Source organism: Macrosteles quadrilineatus, unplaced genomic scaffold (assembly GCF_028750875.1).
Source record: "Macrosteles quadrilineatus isolate MER2022 unplaced genomic scaffold, UCM_ALF_1.0 Scaffold_2__2_contigs__length_208266976, whole genome shotgun sequence".
In the NCBI taxonomy this organism is placed as follows: domain Eukaryota; kingdom Metazoa; phylum Arthropoda; class Insecta; order Hemiptera; family Cicadellidae; genus Macrosteles; species Macrosteles quadrilineatus.
In genome coordinates, this window is record NW_026542595.1 from 17,802,769 (window position 1) to 17,822,525 (window position 19,757).

The window sequence follows — 19,757 nt, forward strand, 5'->3', positions numbered from 1 at the left end:
CGGGTCGAATGAATCTGTCTTTTTACACAAACAAACATTCGGCCTGCAATGCTACGCTAATTTTTAACACGTTCGCTGCTGGCGTTGTATTTTTACAACGTGCCTATCCGGCACCAGGAGCTAGCGTTGTACATATACAACGCTGTGTCATTGTTGTTTAACGTTTCCATGGATCAGCCAGCTCGTCACGAGCGTCCTATATTTCTTTGCAGCTCGTGGGGACGTACTTTTCTGACAATAAAAAATATAGTTTCCCAAAATCCCCACCAGGGTCGTTTAGAACAGGGCTTTGTCCCCACCTCTTTTCTGCTAGATAGCGACACTACTTTACCGACTTCAACCTGGGTAATGCTACTATCTATCAGAATCGCTTGGTACTATGTCCAAAGCCAGTTTTATTGCAGAACATTGCCATCCAGTATAACTACTGTTGTTTTTACTGTAATTCAGTGTGTCGGCAGCAATGTTTATGCAGCGACAAGCGTTAGTTCAGCTCCTGGCGCCGTCCCGGCATCTAGCGGTCAGCAGCGAACGTGTTAACGAACAAATTTAATTTATACGTTTTAAAATTTTATTTTTTTAGTTTTAAAATGTATGTAGTGCGTGCGAGAAGCCGGTAATTATTACTATATTATTTTGGTAAAACTGAATTAAATTTAAAATTTTACGTTTATGCAAATATGCAATTTATTTCATAGCTTTATTTATTTATTTATTACTTTATTTATTTCATAAATGAGATACCATAATTAATTGTTGTTTTTTCAATATATGTTTTATTACATTACGTTAAAAGTTCTTCTATGGAATTGAGTTTTCATTTACACTCAATTTATATAACTGAGTTTAAATAATTTGATGGAAATGGGTATGGTCAATTCAATACTCATGTTTTCCTTTAGAAAACTATTTATTTCGGCTTTACAATGTAGTTGATGTTAATGAGTCTTTTCCAAAAAAATCAAAACAAACATGTATTAAAAATAATTATATGTACAAAAATGAATGATCATTTTACAAGCTGTGATGACATTTAACCATCGCTTTTGTTTGTCTTCTTAGATGCTTTTTGCTTTTCCTGGGCATTAACAATATACGACGGATTTCGGATTTCCATTGATCTGCAATGGCGGGGATCAATTATTAATTCAGGTAGAATGCAATTGAGATAAAATCTCTCTAACTTAGGGACCATGTTATTTTGCCAGAACTCATCATCTCGTTCGATTTTTTCCATTTTTATTCCTTTAGTTGTCCACAGTACAAACTGGCAATAACGTCGTTTTGTAATGCTCAACTGGCCTTGCATTTGGTAGTAAAAGTCATGCCCCTTATTTATTTCACCAATCGTTCCATCCTTTTCCTTTTTCCAAAATGTACATTTTCTGGAGATGACTGCTTCATCCGGTGTAAGGTTTTTGCATGAAGATGGGCATTTGATCTCAATCAAGCCATCATCGTCGATTAACCCATCAGGAGATGCCCCTAAAAAAGGTTTTACGTCGTCGATAAACAAGCCGCATGGTTGTATCGTTTTCTGTAATAAAGAAGCAGCTTCTTCTCTGGCCACCGGTTCATTTTGGCGGCCGTAGGCCATTGACTCACAGTCAAAAGTAGAGTATAATAATTGCTTTACCAACGAACCACAACCGGTTGTTGGTTTCATTTTACATACACGCCCAAAATTAGAGGCGGTCAATAGGTTACGGCGTATTTCGAGCCACTCTCCACTGTCACTTTGTTCGACAGTGGCTCGCTCGATTCTAATTCTTTCCTCTTCTGATCGTTGAAGTTTTTTTAGAAATTCTTCGGTTTCCATTTTCATTGTTTCCTCGTCGATGTCCGGCTTTTGGGCTGCTACGCCATAATCCGCATCGTTGTTAGAGCTCACCTGAAACAATGTCTTTCTTGATTTTTTTCTGTCCCTGTCCTTTCTCAACCTTTCTTTTTCTTTTCAAACCTGTACTTTTGGTATAATATCCAGGGCTAGCTTTGTACATGTGCTTGTGGAGTACGTAGTGGGTGTTTCCTGTATTATGTTGAAGAACTGCCGCTGAACACCGTCCTTGGTACGATCCTCTCATGGCGAAGTTCACCCGTTTTCCTCTTATGTACTTAGCCACGATCGAATTGTAGTGCTCAACTGCATTAGAGGTTACATCCGTGATCAGACTCCGTGAATGGCGGCTCAGGTCACGAATAACATCACAGATTAAATTATACAATCCAGCGGACACTAACTGTGGAACTAAATTTCCTTCACTATTTACATCTTGCGCTTCCTTTGTACAAAAGTATCCCCTTTCTCTACAATGCTCATGCTGTCCAAATACATGACTGGGTACATTCAAAATATCCAGCCTCAGCTGTTTAATCTTTTCTACGTTTGGCAAATCTTGTTTCTTCCTGTATTCCTGGGCTTTTTGGACAGCCATTCTACAACGGAAAACGTTTTCACCCAATCTTTTTCTCATAAGGATACTGTTTTTGTTTTTGTTCGATGTAACTGCAATTTGCCTTAGCTTGTTGGAGAAGTTTCGCAGCAAATGGTTCTTACATTCTATTTTTTCAACAGTAATACTTTTATATGGTCTGCTCTCTCTAATCCTTTTGTATACGCTACTGTCGCCGTCTGCGATAAGACGAGCGTATCTCACTCCATACATCTCTTCGCTACGTTGAAAGCCGTCTGCGATGATGGCAGGTTCCATACTAGAAGAGCTCTGGGTTGACTCCCAGTTTTTGTAGCAGGTATGCTCTGTTGGCTCCTTTCCGAAAGATGCAGCTCGGGAGCATGGAGTGCAATATTTATTCTTCACTCCCATGTACAGCACCTTTTTTGTATTGTGGCCGACAATAGCCGCCTGTAAATAAAAACCCAAAAACCTTAGTAGAACACATTACATACACGCGTTAGTTGCCAATTTTTTATAATAGAGAATTATTTTCTTTTGAGAACAGATAAATACCCTCGTAGCAATAAACCTGTCACACCCAATTTGATGTAATGGAGTGAATGTTAAAAGGTGATTATTCGCAAGCCCATGTAGCACAGATGGTTGGGCCAACGTTGGTAAATTGTGGAGCCACACAGTTGGCCAACGGTAGAAATGCCATCTCTTTGAACTGTTTTCCAACCAACCATTCTCCAACAATGGATCCTCAATTATCCTCATTCTCGCACCGTACAAGTTCATACGTACCGTTATGATTCGTAAACAGTAAAATAACAGTTATATAGCATTTATCATTCATCCCCCCCCCCTAGTTACGTCCCTGCTGATGGCCAACTAACCATAACAAAACTGATATCCAACCAACCGTTTAATTTAACACAAAATAATAAAAGATTTTGTATGAAAAATATACGGTAATTATTAATTGAGTAAATTGATTAAATATTTCGTAAAAAAATTATAAAAAAAAACTAGCACAACATTTTTTTGCCCAGACGGGGGGTCAAACCTACTTACCACTCCTGACAGTGACGAGTAATTAGATCTGTAGGACCTTTTGCACCAGCTGCCATCAGCAACGACAGTGAGAAGCGGCGTGCCATCTTCGTCAACCTCACCATTTTCTACTGCGTGTCTTGCTTCTTCCTGTGCTGCTTCTTTCATTTCACACTCAGCTGTGGCTACCAACTCCGAGATTACCTAAAAGGTAGTAATATAATTAAATATTAACTATTGTACATATATAAAAAAAAAAAATAATAACTACAACTTAGTAACGGTCTCCAATATACAACGTTATTGTAGCAAATAAATAATTTTATGGCAAATCTTGAATAATAATAATAATTGTACATCAAATAAAGTTAATAATAGTGATAAACAAACAGCCGTGAAATGAATTATCTGATTAAAGGATAAAGGATTGGTTAAACTTTTTAACTTACGTTATATCCAAAGCAAATAAGTGGACATACAGTAAATGTTTCCCTAAAATAATTTATATTTACCTTGTCCTCTATTTTCTTAAAGGTTTTGTTGCTCATCGGGGGAATGTCCATTGTGGAAAAAACTTCCTCTAATTGAGCATGGCCTCCACCTGTTGCCATAGTTCCACTAACAGCACTTGTATTCACATCCATCAAATCATTTTTCTTTGTTTCTGACCAAATAACCTTTGTTATGTTGCACATGGAACATTTAAATACAAAACCACTCTTCAGTCCAACTCTCTTTTCCCGCAAAAATGTCAAATCTTTGAAACTACAACCTGTGGGACTATGATTATCTAATTCTTTCACTTGATCGAAAATATCTTTAATTGTCACTATTCTACGACCACACAGCATTGAGACGTGAGAAGTTTCTGTTGCGTCTTTCTCCCCATCGTGACTTGATTCTTTCCTGAAAATACAAGAGATATGATGGTACAATGCTAATGCGTCAAACTGACAAAAAATATATGTTTTTTTTTAAGTTTAGACAGTAAATACCTACTCCAAATTATTGTAGGCCTCATTTAAAAGTCCCTCTTAAGTCACAGTGAAGTTAATTGAATTGCACATAATTATTTTTTGAATTACAGTACTAATACCACGATAAGTCTCCTATATAGTATCCAGGCCTATTCTAAAATCAAGACTAAATATTATGCATACTTACTTCTTATCATCAAAGTTTTTTTTTTTAAATAGGAAGGCAGCTTCCGCTTTTTCGTCCTCGACGGGAACTTCTTCAGATGACCCATCACGGTTTGATAGAAACAACTCAATAATACTGACACTACCAAAATTGTTGATCTTCCGATGTAGTCTTTGCTAAGTGTGGGTTTATACTAAAATTTGTATTTTGCGCGCCTTTTCTTTCACATCGACGCTAGTGCTATCTGTGTGGAGAACGCTGAACTGTTACGCCGCCCCGCGCTGCGCGTGAGGGGGTTGCAGTTGTAGAGTTATTTTAAAACAACGGAAAACATTGAAACCAATTCACTTTTCAAGAAAACTAAAAAGTAGTTTTAAGACTGAATATATAAGGTTACTTGTAAGCCAAATTTCACAATTTTACGATAACGTTTACCTACTGTAACATTGAACTAGTTCTGTCAAATCCTTATGGAAAATAATATTTTTTATTTCAACAAAAACAAATTAAAAAATTTTTTTTTTTAAATGTTTTTGCATGCTACACGTAGGTTAAGTTATGTTTTTTAATGCTACTTTTTGATCCATGCCAAATACGCAATCGTTTAATTGCAGTTAAGTGAAAAGTGAATTAGTCCCATGTTAAATAACAGGCCCTGCCAGTAGCGTGGTGGTTGACTCCTGCCGCCTCTTAATGATTAAGATTAAACCCATTCAAATTCAACCGAGCCTTGCTTGGTCTTCCGGTACCGGTACTGATTATATAAGTAGATTAGCAGCGAAACCCGGGTCAATTTGCAATGCACAATTATAGCTATTAAAACTAATTCAAATCAAACCATTCAACAATCAACAATATTGCATCAACGTGTATTTTGTTTGGAAATGTTTTTAGTCTGGTATCACTCCGTTTATATTTGCATAAATTAATTTGACTTCCCCTTTCATACAGCACCTACCTGCATTTTCCCGAAAGCAATACTTGGATGTTCATAGTATTTTTATTTGTATAATAAACCCTTGAAGCTCTAACTGCTCGTTTGTTAAGTGTTGGCATACTGTGGCTGTTCCTCAGCATATTTTCTTTATAAATACCAAAATCCAACTGCGTCCAACTTAGTTTTACAGTACCCTATGTATTCTCTTTGGCTTAATTTAAGCAGCCTTCGTAGCATGTAATACTACTACATTATTCAATACTTAAAAGTCAAGTGCAAGTTACCTAATTGAAATAGGACTAAACATGTTACCAAAAAGATCAGGGAACTCTAACTGAACCACACATCAAACAACATAAAAAAATACATACGATATTACAATAAGTTTAAAGTCTACTTGTATTATCCAAAGTCAATGATAGAAGAAAAGATAAGTACAGTATTAGCTACCTCTATGTAAAAATCCTCAGATTATTTTGTTCAGATTTATAGTTAAGATTATAAAATTAATAAATAAGTAACTGGTTTGTAACATTAGTTATCACAACATTTAAATACCCCCGCCGCAGCAAACCTGCAGACTAAGCGAATTTCAACTTGTCTGATTACATTTGTGCTAAAATCTATACAGGGCGTCTCAGACCACCCGGCCGGCTTGTATAGCTCCAATATGAAAGCAAATGGAAACCTAATTGCAACTGGAACCCCCTATTTTGACCCCAAGGAATTCAGCTAAATTATTTTCAACCCCAAAAAAGCACCCCAAAGGGCAGATTTTGGGGGGTGGGGGTGGTTTTTGGGAAATATTCAAACGTAAAGGGGGGTCGTGTTATACCTCATTTTAAAGGTCCTTTAGTACTGAGTATTTTAGTGGAAAAAGATTTAAATTATCTTCATCCCTATTTACAGGGTGTTCAAAAACGTACAAAAAATAGACCTTTGAACTACTTTTCACTGTAAAGAGGTGGAATTTCGTGGGGGGTTCAAATTTTTATAACACTTTAATTGCTAAATGAGCTTTCAAAAAACTCCGGTTTCAACCCTTTTGCTATCTTTTTACTTATGTTACGCATTTTCAAACTTTTCGAAGTTTCAAAAGCTGTTATCTCAAAAATTCCAAATGGAAACATGGGTTTCATTACAAACACCATTGTAGACCTTAAAATTAGCTACAAATTTTGTATTTAATGTTTTTTGGTATCTTCATTGGTTAAAGAGATATAGCGAAATTAGTGTATTTTAATGTTTTATTAAATGGTATTCAAAGTGTTTGCTGTTGTAAATGTACACCTCTAGGTCTCAATTAAAACTAATTTTGTCTAAAAAAATAAAATAGTACTCAGATTGTTGATCTTGGAAGATTGATAAAGAAAAGAACACAACTGCAAATATTCTTAGTTATTTTACAATTCCATGGCTCTAATAGTGCTTGAATTGAATAATTTGTTTGAATCAGCATTAATAGCCTACATACCGCTGGACTTCTACAAATGCTTAAATTGCCTTCCATTTTGTTCCATGCAAACCCCAACTCTGTTTATAGGCACGTAGTACTTCTTCTCCACTATGCTATTTACGTACTGTATTGGTATTTTACTACCGCAGATGCATTCACCTCTCGTACAGGTCCAGTAAGTTCCTTAAAATTTGTTTTATTTGATCAAACATGATCAGTTTCACACACACGCTCATTGATTTCATGATGATTTTTTAATATTTACAAGTAGCATTTATAGACAGTATTCATTCAAAGCACTATTAGAGCCATGGAATTGTAAAATAACTAAGAATATTTGCAGTTGTGTTATTTCCTTTATCAATCTTCCAAGATCAACAATCTGGGTAGTATTTTTATTTTTAACATAATTAGTTTTAATTGAGACCTAGACGTGTACATTTACAACAGCAAACACTTTGAATACCATTTAATAAAACATTAAAATACACTAATTTCGCTATATGTCTTTAACCAATGAATATACCAAAAAACATTAAATACAAAATTTGTAGCAAATTTTAAGGACTACAATGTGGTTTGTAATGAAACCCATGTTGCCATTTGAAATTTTTGAGATAACAGCTTTTGAAACTTCGAAAAGTTTGAAAATGCGTAACATAAGTAAAAAGATAGCGAAAGGGTAAAAACCAGAGTTTTTTGAAAGCTCATTTAGCAATTAAAGTGTTATAAAAATTTGAACCCCCCACGAAATTCCACCTCTTTACAGTAAAAAGTAGTTCAAAGGTCTATTTTTTGTACGTTTTTGAACACCCTGTAAATAGGGATGAAGATAATTTAAATCTTTTTCCACTAAAATACTCAGGACTAAAGGACCTTTAAAATGAGGTATAACACGACCCCCCTTTACATTTGAAAATTTCCCAAAAACCACCCCCACCCCCCAAAATCTGCCCTTTGGGGTGCTTTTTTGGGGTTGAAAATAATTTAGCTGAATTCCTTGTGGTCAAAATAGGGGGTTCCAGTTGCAATTAGGTTTCCATTTGCTTTCATTTTGGAGCTATACAAGCCGGCCGGGTGGTCTGAGACACCCTGTATATATATCTATATACTTATATAAAAGGCAAAGCCCTCACTGACACACTCACTCACTCACTCATCACTAATTCTGCCACTTCCCATTTACCTAGGAGGCTGAAATTTGGTACATTGATTCTTTAGGCATTAAATAAAAAAACTAAGTTATTTTTATTCTGATCGGACTCTCGGGCTCCGCCCCAGTGGCTCTGGAGTTTTCCATGTTAACCTTATGATTTTTCATATTTAAGAGGAATTAATGAATCTTAACAGCTGTTTCAATTAAACAAGTTGGACCTTATTTTTTTTTTTATTTATGACAAGAGCTAATTTGCAACTAAAAGGTGAGTGAGCGTAGCGAACGAACTTCAACCTGGAGGCGAGTTGGCGTAGCGAACGAGCTAATCTGAAGGCAAGTGAGCGCAGCGAACGAGCTCCAACCTAAAGGTGAGTGAGCGTAGCGAACGAACTTCAACCAGGACGTGATTGTGCCATGCGAACGAGATCATCTTGAAAATTGAGAAGTTAAACGGGGCGAAGCCCGCGGGTACAGCTAGTATATATATAAGGCAAAGCCCTCACTGACTCACTCACTCATCACTAATTCTCCCACTTCCCATGTACCTAGGAGACTGAAATTCGGTACACCGATTCTTTGGGCATTAAATAGGAAAACTAAGTAGTTTTTATTCTGATCGGGCTTTTGGGCTCCGCCCCAGTGTCTCTGGAGTTTCCCATGTTAACCTTATGATTTTTCATATTTAAAAGGAATTAATGAATCTTAACAGCTGTTTCAATTAAACAAGTTGGTTCTGTTCTATGATGTTCTATAGCATTAAAGTTACAAGGATTACCAACAGGGTGCAGCACTATTATTTTTTTTAAATTTATGACAACAGCTAATTTGCAACCAAAAGGTGAGTGAGCGTAGCGAAACGAACTTCAACCAGGACGTGATTGAGCCATGCGAACGAGCTCATCTTGAAAATTAAGAAGTTAAACGGGGCAAAGCCCGCAGGGAACAGCTACTCTTACTCTTAATCCTGTGGCCATTCGAACCCTAGAAGGGTTTTAGCCTCTCCAACTAGCCGCCTCCATTCTTCTCTGTTGTGCGCCATCCCCAAATCTCCTCCTATCTTCACCAAATCACCCTTAACTTGGTCGTTCCAGCGCATTCTTGGTCTTCCCAAGGGTCTTGTTCCACTTGGTCTTCCTGTCCAGATTTTCTTTACTACTTTCTCTTCACTTCTTCTTATGATGTGTCCCAGCCATCTGAGTCTCCTGCTTCTTGCTAAAGCTACAATATCTGGTTCTTTATATAACTCTCTCAGCTCCCTATTTTTTCTGATTCTCCATGCATCCCCCTCTTTTACAGGTCCGTATATTCTCCGTAGTATTTTGTTCTCAAATGTTATTAGCTTTTTTTGAGATTTTTTTGTCAGGGCCCAAACTTCGGATCCATATAACACTACCGGTTGTATCATTGTTTTGTAAATCCTTTTTTTTGTGTCTTTTGATAATATATTGTTTTTCAAAAGCTTTGTTAAGCTCCAGTAGCTTCTATCACCAGCAGCAATTCTGTTTTGTATTTCAATATCTTCCAAGTTAGTGTTAGATATTGTAACTCCTAGATATTTAAATTCTTTTGTCTGTTTAAAATTGTAGTTAAAGACTTTGAGGGGGGATGGCCTAATATCCTCTCTTCGACTTATCTTCATATACTGAGTTTTGCTTTCATTGACTGATAATCCTACAGTTTTTGCATGTGTCAAAAAATGTTCTGTTAGTTTCTTTAGATCTTCCTTTTTCTCAGCAATTATTGCTACATCATCCGCAAAAGCCAATAAATTTATATTTCCATTTATTTTTACACCTTCAGGTTGGTTTTTTGTTTTCCTTAAAGCTTCTTCTATGACAATATTGAATAGTAGTGGTGATAGCCCATCTCCCTGTTTGACACCTGTATTTATATCAAATGTTTCTGTGTAATTGTTTTCTACTTTTACTTTTCCTTTGGAGTTGTTTATGCACATTTTTGTTAGATGAATTAATTTCTTTGGAATTTTGGCCTGCTTCATCAGGGACCAGATTTTTGTCCTGTTAATACTATCATAAGCTTTTTTAAAGTCAATAAATATAATGTACAAGTCTTTGTTATATTCCCAATACTTTGAGGCCAGCTCTTTCATTGAAAATATTTGGTCCATAGTTGATCTTTCCTTCATAAAGCCAGCTTGGTGATCTCCGATGATTTCCTCTGCGTAGGGCTTAAGTCTACTAAGAATTAATTTAGATACAAGTTTGTATGTTGAGTTCAACAAGGAGATTCCTCTGTAATTAGTGCAGTCAAGTTTGTCACCCTTTTTGTATATTGGCACAATCACTGATTCTGTCCAATCTTTAGGTATTATTTCCTCTTTCCAAATGTTAGTTATTAGTTTGTGTATGTAGTCTATTACTTCTGGGCTTCCATATTTTAAAAATTCAATTGGTATACCATCTTCTCCAGGTGCTTTGTCGTTCTTGAAAGTCCTTAGTATTGATTTGATCTCTTCAATCGTTGGTTCTGGTATTTCGGTATCTGGGCTATCTTCTAAAGCATTGTTTGGATCCTCTTCTTCCGTGTCTTCCTCGTTCCCTATTTCTTCAGCATTCAAAAGTTCCTTAAAATAGTCTTTCCATATATTAAGCACTGTATTCTTATCGCACGTTGTGTTACCTGATTTATCCTTAATTCCTATGACTTTAGGTTTGTATCCCTTTTGAAAAAATCTCACTTTCCTAAAGAATTCTTTGGCGTTACTTTGTGAATTATCTTCTTCTGCTTTTTTAAGAGTATTTTCGATAAACAGTCTCTTTTCTTTTCTTAACGTTCTGTTCACTTGTTTATTAACTTTCTTATATTCGTTTTTTGACTCTGGGGATGGATTCGATAAAGTTAATAGTTTTGCTTTTTTTCTCTGATTAACAAGGGTTCTACAGTTTTCATTGAACCATGGTTTCTTTGGGTTTCTCTTTGACGTGAACACTTCTTTTGCTACTTCTTTAATTGAATTCTTAAAAGCTGACCAAGTTTTTTCTATGTTTCCTTTTTGATCCTGTTTTTCTTCGTATTCAGCTATTTCAGATAGTGGAGCAAATCTATTTCTAGTTTCTATTTGAAATTCTTTTATTTTGCTGGCTTCAAAAAGGGTTATCTTTTCTACTTTATTTGCATTCTGCTTCTCTGTTTTAATTTTTTGTTTTAACCTTAATAAAACTAGGTAATGGTCTGTGCCGCATTCTGCCCCTCTTAAGCTTCTTACATCCAAAACTGATTTCAAGTGCCTCTTATCTATAAGAACATGGTCTATTTGATTTGCAGCTCTTCCATCGGGTGATGTCCAGGTTTGTTTGTGTATGTTTTTGTGTGGGAACCTAGTGCTTGCTATGAACAGGTTAAGTGAATTTGCGAAACTGAGCAGACGTGTTCCATTATCATTTGAAATTAGGTGAAGACTCTCTTTGCCTGCAACGTTTCTCCATATTTCTTCTTGACCTACTTTTGCGTTTGTGTCTCCTAATATTATTTTAGTGTCATATCCTGGCAAGTCTGTTACTACCTCTTCTAGATGTGCATAGAATGAATCTTTGTCTTCATCCTCCTTTTCTTCGGTTGGGGCATATATATTTACAATAGATATATTATTAAATCTTCCTCTAATTCGCAGGTAACATATTCTCTCACTAATTGCCTTAAAGTCTATCACAGCCTCTAGTATCACTTTTTTTATGGCAAAACCTACGCCAGCGTAGTGTTTACCATCGTCACAGCCACTGTACAATATTTGGTAACTTTTTGTGTTCAGCTTTCCACAAAAGGGCCATCTAGACTCCTGTACAGCTGCTATATCTATATTGTTTGCCTCTAGTTCTTCACTAGAGCAGGGAACAGCTAGTATTACCATAAATAAGACATATTTATTCCCTATTTAAATAAGATTAGATTTAACGAGTGCATAGGTTTGCTGCTACGGGGAAGGTAAAAAGTGTTTTTTGACCATACGTCAATAGTATAGGATGAAATAATTAAATTTGCCAAATTTGATCAATATATATCCACTAGCTGTACCCGCGGGCTTTGCCCCGTTTAACTTCATATGTGAGCTCGTTCGATTGGCTCAATCACGTCCTGGTTGAAGTTCGTTCGCTACGCTCACTCACCTTTAGGTTGGAGCTCGTTCGCTGCGCTCACACGTCCTGGTTGATGTTCGTTCGCTACGCTCACTCACCTTTACGGTTGGAGCTCGGTTTTAAAATTAGCAGTTGTCAAATAAAAAAAAAATAATAGTGCTGCACTCTGTTGGTAATCCTTGTAACTTTAATGCTATTGAACATCATAGAACAGAACCAACTTGTTTAATTGAAACAGCTGTTAAGATTCATTAATTCCATTTAAATATGAGTACTCATTAGGTTAACATGGGAAACTCCAGAGCCACTGGGGTGGAGCCCGAGAGTCCGATCAGAATAAAAACCACTTAGTTTTCCTATTTAATGCCTAAAGAATCAGTGTTCCAAATTTCAGCCTCCTAGGTAAGTGGGATGTGGGAGAATTAGTGATGAGTGAGTGATTCAGACAGTCTGTCAGTGAGGGCTTTGCCTTTTATATATATAGACTAGCTGTTACACACGGGCTTCGCCCCGTTTTACTTCATAGGTGAGCTCGTTCGCATGGCTCAATCACGTCCTGGTTGAAGTTCGTTCGCTACGCTCACTCACCTTTGGTTTGGAGCTCGTTCGCTGCGCTCACTTGCCTTCAGGTTAGCTCGTTTGCTACGCTAACTCGCCTCCAGGTTGAAGTTCGTTCGCTACGCTCACTCACCTTTTGGTTGCAAATTAGCTGTACGGTAGTCATAAATTAAAATAAAATAGTGCTGAACCCTGTTGGTAATCCTTGTAACTTAAATGCTATTGCACATCATAGAACAGAACCAACTTGTTTAATTGAAACAGCTGTTAATATTCATTAATTCCATTTAAATATGAGTACTCATAAGGTTAACATGGGAAACTCCAGAGCCAATGGGGCGGAGCCCGAGAGTCGGATCAGAATAAAAATAGCTTAGTTTTCCTATTTAATGCCTAAAGAATCAGTGTACCAAATTTCAGCCTCCTAGGTAAATGGGAAGTGGGAGAATTAGTGATGAGTGAGTGAGTGAGTGTGTCAGTGAGGGCTTTGCCTTTTATATATTTAGATAAACAAGTAAACTACAACAATTTTCATTTTCTCCATAAAAATAACATGGGAATTTTAAATTACACTATTTTTTCATTTTCTCCGTGACTGTTAGGCATACAACAGCGCTTCAATATACTAAATTATTTTTTTTTAAGCTCTACAAAACGGCTTAGAAAGAAATTGCAAAATTTATTTTTTTTAGGGTCAAAAATGGGAAAACCCCATTTTTACCCCATAAACCCCCATTCCCATGGTCCGATTATGCTGGATCGCGAACTCGTTTGAATAAACGTAGGTTTACACGTTTGTACCAAATTTCATCAAAATCTGATCATTTTTGTTCGAGTTATCGCGCTAACGGACACACATATATATATATGAATTTGAACGGATGGTGTTTTTGGCCTCTAGGGACCTCAAAATGAAAAATTAAATTGGTCCCGGGTCCAGGTCTTACTATGAGTACTACGAATAGCTTATTCCCTATATGAGAAATTCGCTAAAAAACTTACATAGATTATCTCCTTGTAAAAAAAAACACATTTATATCTTTAGGACCAAGAAACTTGTAAACAAAAAGTTTTAAAAATAATAAAAAAAAAAAACATGCAAACATAGTTATTATAACTCAATTTCCATTAAAATTTATCGATAAATTGATGTTACTAGCTTAACTTGAAAAACTCAGGGGCAAAGCTTTGGTTGATACAGCATGGGTTATAGAATCTCACTTATTTTGTAAGTCAATGACACCAATTTTATAATAAAAATGTTCAAATCAGGTGTGTGGAATTGTGAAATAAATGAATTGTTCGCCAGTTAGTTTGTCAACATGAATACAGTATATGTTGAATGTAATTTTATTTTTATATAATATGTTTGCTGTTACTTGTTCTGTATTTAATTTAATTTATGTTGGTAACAGCTGACCATGTGTAAATAGTTAGGATTTTTTTATTGTAAAGAGAATTGTTGAATAAGTTATGTTTGAGTAAAAATGTTGTGTGTGTACTTCAGTTAAATAAAAGATAATTATTGTAACAGTAAAAACCTTGGGTGTTAGTAATTTACTTTCACTTAAGTCAACAGGTTATGGGCCCAGAAAAATTCATTAATTCAACCATAACTGTAAAAACAAGAAGTAATCTTCTAGTAAAACCCCAAGAGTTAAAGTGTAGTGAAGGTGAGTGAAATAAAAGTAAGACTAACAATGGCATCAGTAAAAGAAGATGATTTTGTAGAAAAACTCAAAGGAGTTGAAACTTTTCCATTGTGGAAATTTCAGATTAAAATAATATTTCAATCCAGTGATTTGATGAGTATTGTTGATGGTTCTGAGAAACTTGAAGATATGGGTGATGGAAAGAAGAAGGCTGATTGGATTAAAAGAGATGCCAAGGCTCAGAAGTGTATAGTTAGTTCTATTGAGAAGGGACCGATGTTACATATCATTAACTGTGAAAACTCAAGAGAAATGTTTTTGAAGCTGTGTAATATTTATGAAAGAGACTCAGAGCAGCAGAAGTACTCGTTATTACAAGAATTCTTTAACCTCAGGTATGAGCCTAATTCTGATATAAGTTCTCACATAAGTAGAATTGAAAACATAGCACACAGACTAAAAACTTTAAAACAAGATATTGATGAAAAAATGATAATATCAAAAATTCTTGTCAGTCTGCCAGATAGATTTAAGTATTTTGTAACTGCCTGGGAATCAATGCCCAATGAAGAAAAGACATTGGCAAATCTAACAGCGAGACTGTTAGCAGAAGAGTCAAGAAGTGAGTTAAAGGAGGTAAGCCTAGAGAAAAATCTTGCATTCCAAGTTGTTTGTCACAACTGTAAAATTCCAGGCCATAAAGCAAAATACTGCAAGAAACCTACACACAATTGGGCTAACTCTGATAATGAAAGGCGGTGTTTTAAATGCAATGCTGTTGGTCATCTAGCAAACACCTGTGGAAATGTAAAAAATTTTGTTAACAAGTTTGAAAAAAGAAATGTAAAGCCAAATTTATTTTGTAATATATGTAAAAAGTCAAATCATAATGAAAAAGATTGTTACTTTAGAAAAAGCCAGAACCTAAATGTCGCTAGTAAAACTGTGTCATTTTTGTCGTATGATGAAAATGTTCGGGCTAATAGTGGGACTGTAAACTTTGTATCTGAATGGGTTGTTGATTCAGGCACATCTTCACATATGACAAATTGTGAAGATTTGTTTAGTAGGCCTAATAAACAAAATATTTCTTCTGAAATATATGTTGCTAAGAAAAATCAAACGATTTTAGCTTCGACGAGTGGAACTGTAAAATCCAAAGAATGTATCCTGAATAATGTGCTATATGTTCCTGAACTCAGTAAAAACTTGTTGTCTGTTTCTGCAATAACTAATAATGGTGGTGAGGTTATTTTCTCTGAAAATACAACAGAGAATGACCAGAAAAAAGACAAAAATGAAAATGACAAGAAGGAAGACAAAACTGAAAATGACCAGAAAGAAGACAAAACTGAAAATGAAGATATTGAGATTGCAGATAATCTAAGTGTGATAAGTAATAATGAAGTAGAGTTTGAGTTGGCTTCAGACAAAAATGAAATCAATGAAGAACAGCCAAGTTCAAGTAATACTGATACTACACAAAGCATCAAACTAAGAAGAACCACTAAACTACCTGAAAGATATAAAGATTTTGTGATGTTAACATATGAAGAAGCAATCAAAGGACAAGATAAAAAAAATTGGCTACAAACAATTGAGGATGAGAAAAACTCCCTTATTGAGAATGAAACGTGGGAAGTGGTTGACAAAAAGCAAGCACTAAACAAGAAGATCCTAAGTAACAAGTGGGTATTAACAAGAAAGGATAACGGAAAATACAAAGCGAGACTAGTTGTAAGAGGTTTTGCCCAAGAAAAAGGTATAGACTATGAAGAAACCTACAGCCCAGTTGTAAGTAATTCAACTTTACGTTTGTTATTTTCATTAGCTGCCAAACAAAATCTCAAACTAATGCAATTTGATGTTAAAACTGCTTTTCTATATGGAAATTTAGATGAAGAAATTTATATGTGTGTACCTGAAGGGTTTGATCATAAAGATAAAGTTTTGAAATTAAGAAAGACTTTATATGGACTTAAACAAGCTCCATTTAAATGGAACCAGTTGTTTACAAACTGCTTACTAAAATATGGCTTAAAACAAACTCAGTCTGACCGTTGTGTTTTTACAAATGGCAGTATTCATCTTGCTATATTTGTTGATGATGGAATTCTTGCTGGTTCAGATGAAAGAGAGATGAAGAAACTTTTGAACGAGCTGTCTAGAGATTTTAAAATAAAAACAGACGAAAACCCATCAAACTTTCTTGGAATGGAAATTTTATATTCAAGGGAAGGGATATTGTTAACACAAAAGAACTATGCAAACAGTATTCTTGAAAAATATGGAATGATAGATTGTAAACCTGTAGACACTCCCATTTGTCCAGTGAAAACGAGCAAACCTGATGAAGAAGTAAGCTGCCTGACAAAAGATTATCCTTACAGAGAAGTTGTAGGAAGTTTGCTGTACTTATCAAATAAAACCAGACCTGATCTTACACTTGCTGTGGGATTAGAAAGTAGATGTGTTGAGAATCCAAGCAATGAAGATGTTGTAAATGTCAAACGAACCTTAAGATATATTAAAGGTACTCAAGACGCAGGAATATTATTTTCAGCATCAGGAGAAAATTGCCTAAATGTATATTGTGGCGCAGACTATGCAAATTGCAAGCATACAAGAAGAGGTACTACTGGATTTGTCATAATGTATGGAGAAGACCCGATAAGCTGGTGTACAAGAAGACAACCGATTGTAGCTTTGTCCAGCACTGAAACAGAATACATTGCAGCGGCGGAATGTGTCAAAGAAGTGTTATATTTAAAAACTTTCTTGCAAGAGTTGAGTGGAACTAATGTTGAAACAAACCTAAACATGGACAATCAAAGTGCTATTAAGCTTTGTAAAAATGGAATTTTTAACAAGCGAAGCAAACACATTGATGTTCGCTACCATTTTTTGACTGAAAATGTAAGGCAAGGTAAAATAAACATTTCTTTTGTTTCTACATCTGAGAATGTTGCGGATATGTTTACAAAACCCTTGAACAATGTTAAGTTTCATCAATTTAGCAAAGCTTTGATCAACTATCCAAAATCTTGAACAGAAGACGATAATCGAGATATTTATTTTTTGTTTCTTACATAAAATTAAAATTAAGGGAAGGTGTTGAATGTAATTTTATTTTTATATAATATGTTTGCTGTTACTTGTTCTGTATTTAATTTAATTTATGTTGGTAACAGCTGACCATGTGTAAATAGTTAGGATTTTTTTATTGTAAAGAGAATTGTTGAATAAGTTATGTTTGAGTAAAAATGTTGTGTGTGTACTTCAGTTAAATAAAAGATAATTATTGTAACAGTAAAAACCTTGGGTGTTAGTAATTTACTTTCACTTAAGTCAACAGTATAAACATAGTAAGTATCTTTATGGTTGCCATGAAAACAGTGGCGGCTAGCCCATAAGGACTCTTGGACACCGCCCTCCCAACAATACAGAAATAAATTACATTTTAATATTCTTCAGTTAAATTCAATTAAAATTACTTTAACGAGTACTTTAAACAATATACATACAACATAAATATATCAAATAATTGGATGATTCAATTCAGTAAAGATTTTCTTTTGATCGTCGCTTGCTTAGTAAGGAAGGACGGCGCAGACGGCGGCCAGACCCCCCAATCCCAATCCATGTAGTCTTCTGGCAGAACAACCGAACAGCGCTGAGGGTGCCATGACGTTATTCCAATGCTTTAGTATGGGCGCTTTGGGGCAGAGTCCAAAGTTGCGCGCACACTCTAAATCAGGAAAGCCACCACAATCTGGATATTCTGTATGGCTCAAACTACCGTTATGATGGGTCGAACTGATGTTGGCGCACCTGTCATAGCTCAAACCATCTAATTTATAAAACTTTAAACAACTGAGCTTACCTCAAAATATTATTTTGGTTTGGTGTTGTTGTTTAGGGATTTATGAAAAGTGATGTAGAGTACTGTTAGTAAAATACTAACTGTATACTTTATTCAATTGATTTTCACATCTAGTTTAGGGGTGTAGGCACATGACCCAGGCTGTAATCCTCTTAATCACGGTCGGTTGACCTGTCAGTTCTAGGTTGGTGTCGAACGCTTCCGCATCATACCGTGCATAGCCAAACTGTTTGCGGCAAATTGTTAGCTCTATCACCGTCACTGTCAAAACGTATCGTTTGTAGGTTAAATTTAAATTTAATTTAACTGTCATAACCTAACCAAACTTGCTGATAATGAAAAATCAAATGAAGGTTTATTAATCAAAAAATTAGTTCTGTTCATAAAATAAAATTACAAATGCCTAAAATTCAGTTTTATGTTTTTTTAGTTATAAAATTAATCTGTCATAACCTAACCAAACCAACCAAACTTGCTGATTATGAAAAAATCTAAGAAAGGTTTACTAATTGAAAAATAGTTCTGATCATAAAATAAATTAAAGTGCCTAAATTCTAACAAAAGATGTACAGTTAAGAAGTATTCTAAGCTAAATCTTTGACAAAAAATTAACGGCTCCGGTGGGATTCGAACTGGCTACCATCAGTTCTTCAGCCAGGTACGATATCCACTTCACCACCGAGGCTCATGGCTCTACTCCGTATTGTTTTATATATAAAAATATGCAGAGCCTACCCACCACCTATGAACACCAGCCACTACTGCATGAAAAAAAATCAGTGTTTACTCAAGAAAACCTGACCTTAGATCATTGAAAGCCTGTGGGGCAGAGCCCTAAGTCAATAGTGAAGTGGAAATAGTCTTACAAATTAGAGTGCACATCAGTAGCAATCTATTACTAGGCTACTACGTTGGTGGTAGTGCGTGGTCATGGAGAAAACACGGTACATACATACCCATACACACTCTCATATAGAAGATAAGATAAGATTATATAATATACTAACTACAACAAATCCTGGCTTTATATCCTGAAATAAAGTAATTATGGTGTTTTTTCTAAGTAAAGAAAAAATTGAAGCAACAATAAAAAAACTCTTACTGGCCAATTTGGATCTAAAAACTTTAACTCAGAATACAGAGAAGGAGAAGGCTGTAGGACTTGATTGGACTTTAATTGTATATTGTGCACTATTTATGTGTTTTATTACGCTGGGAATAATTTCTTTTAAGAGTCAAGTCTTTGACAACCTAATGATGTTTTGTGTGCAGTATCGCAAGCAAATACTGTTAACGTCGTAACTTTTTGCAGAAAATTTTATTGTTGAATTTTGTATCTATCAAATCTTGAATTTGAATATTTCCTATCCACTGTCCATTGGTATTGGTATCATTCTCGATACCAATACCAATGTCCCAAAATCTG

General features: G+C 35.4%; 1 protein-coding gene across 1 annotated transcript in view; it reads left to right on the forward strand.

The window, feature by feature from the left end:
- Window positions 1-19,757, forward strand: part of LOC128985972 (AP-2 complex subunit sigma) — a 60,696-nt gene that overhangs the window by 40,561 nt on the left and 378 nt on the right. The window lies entirely within an intron of this gene.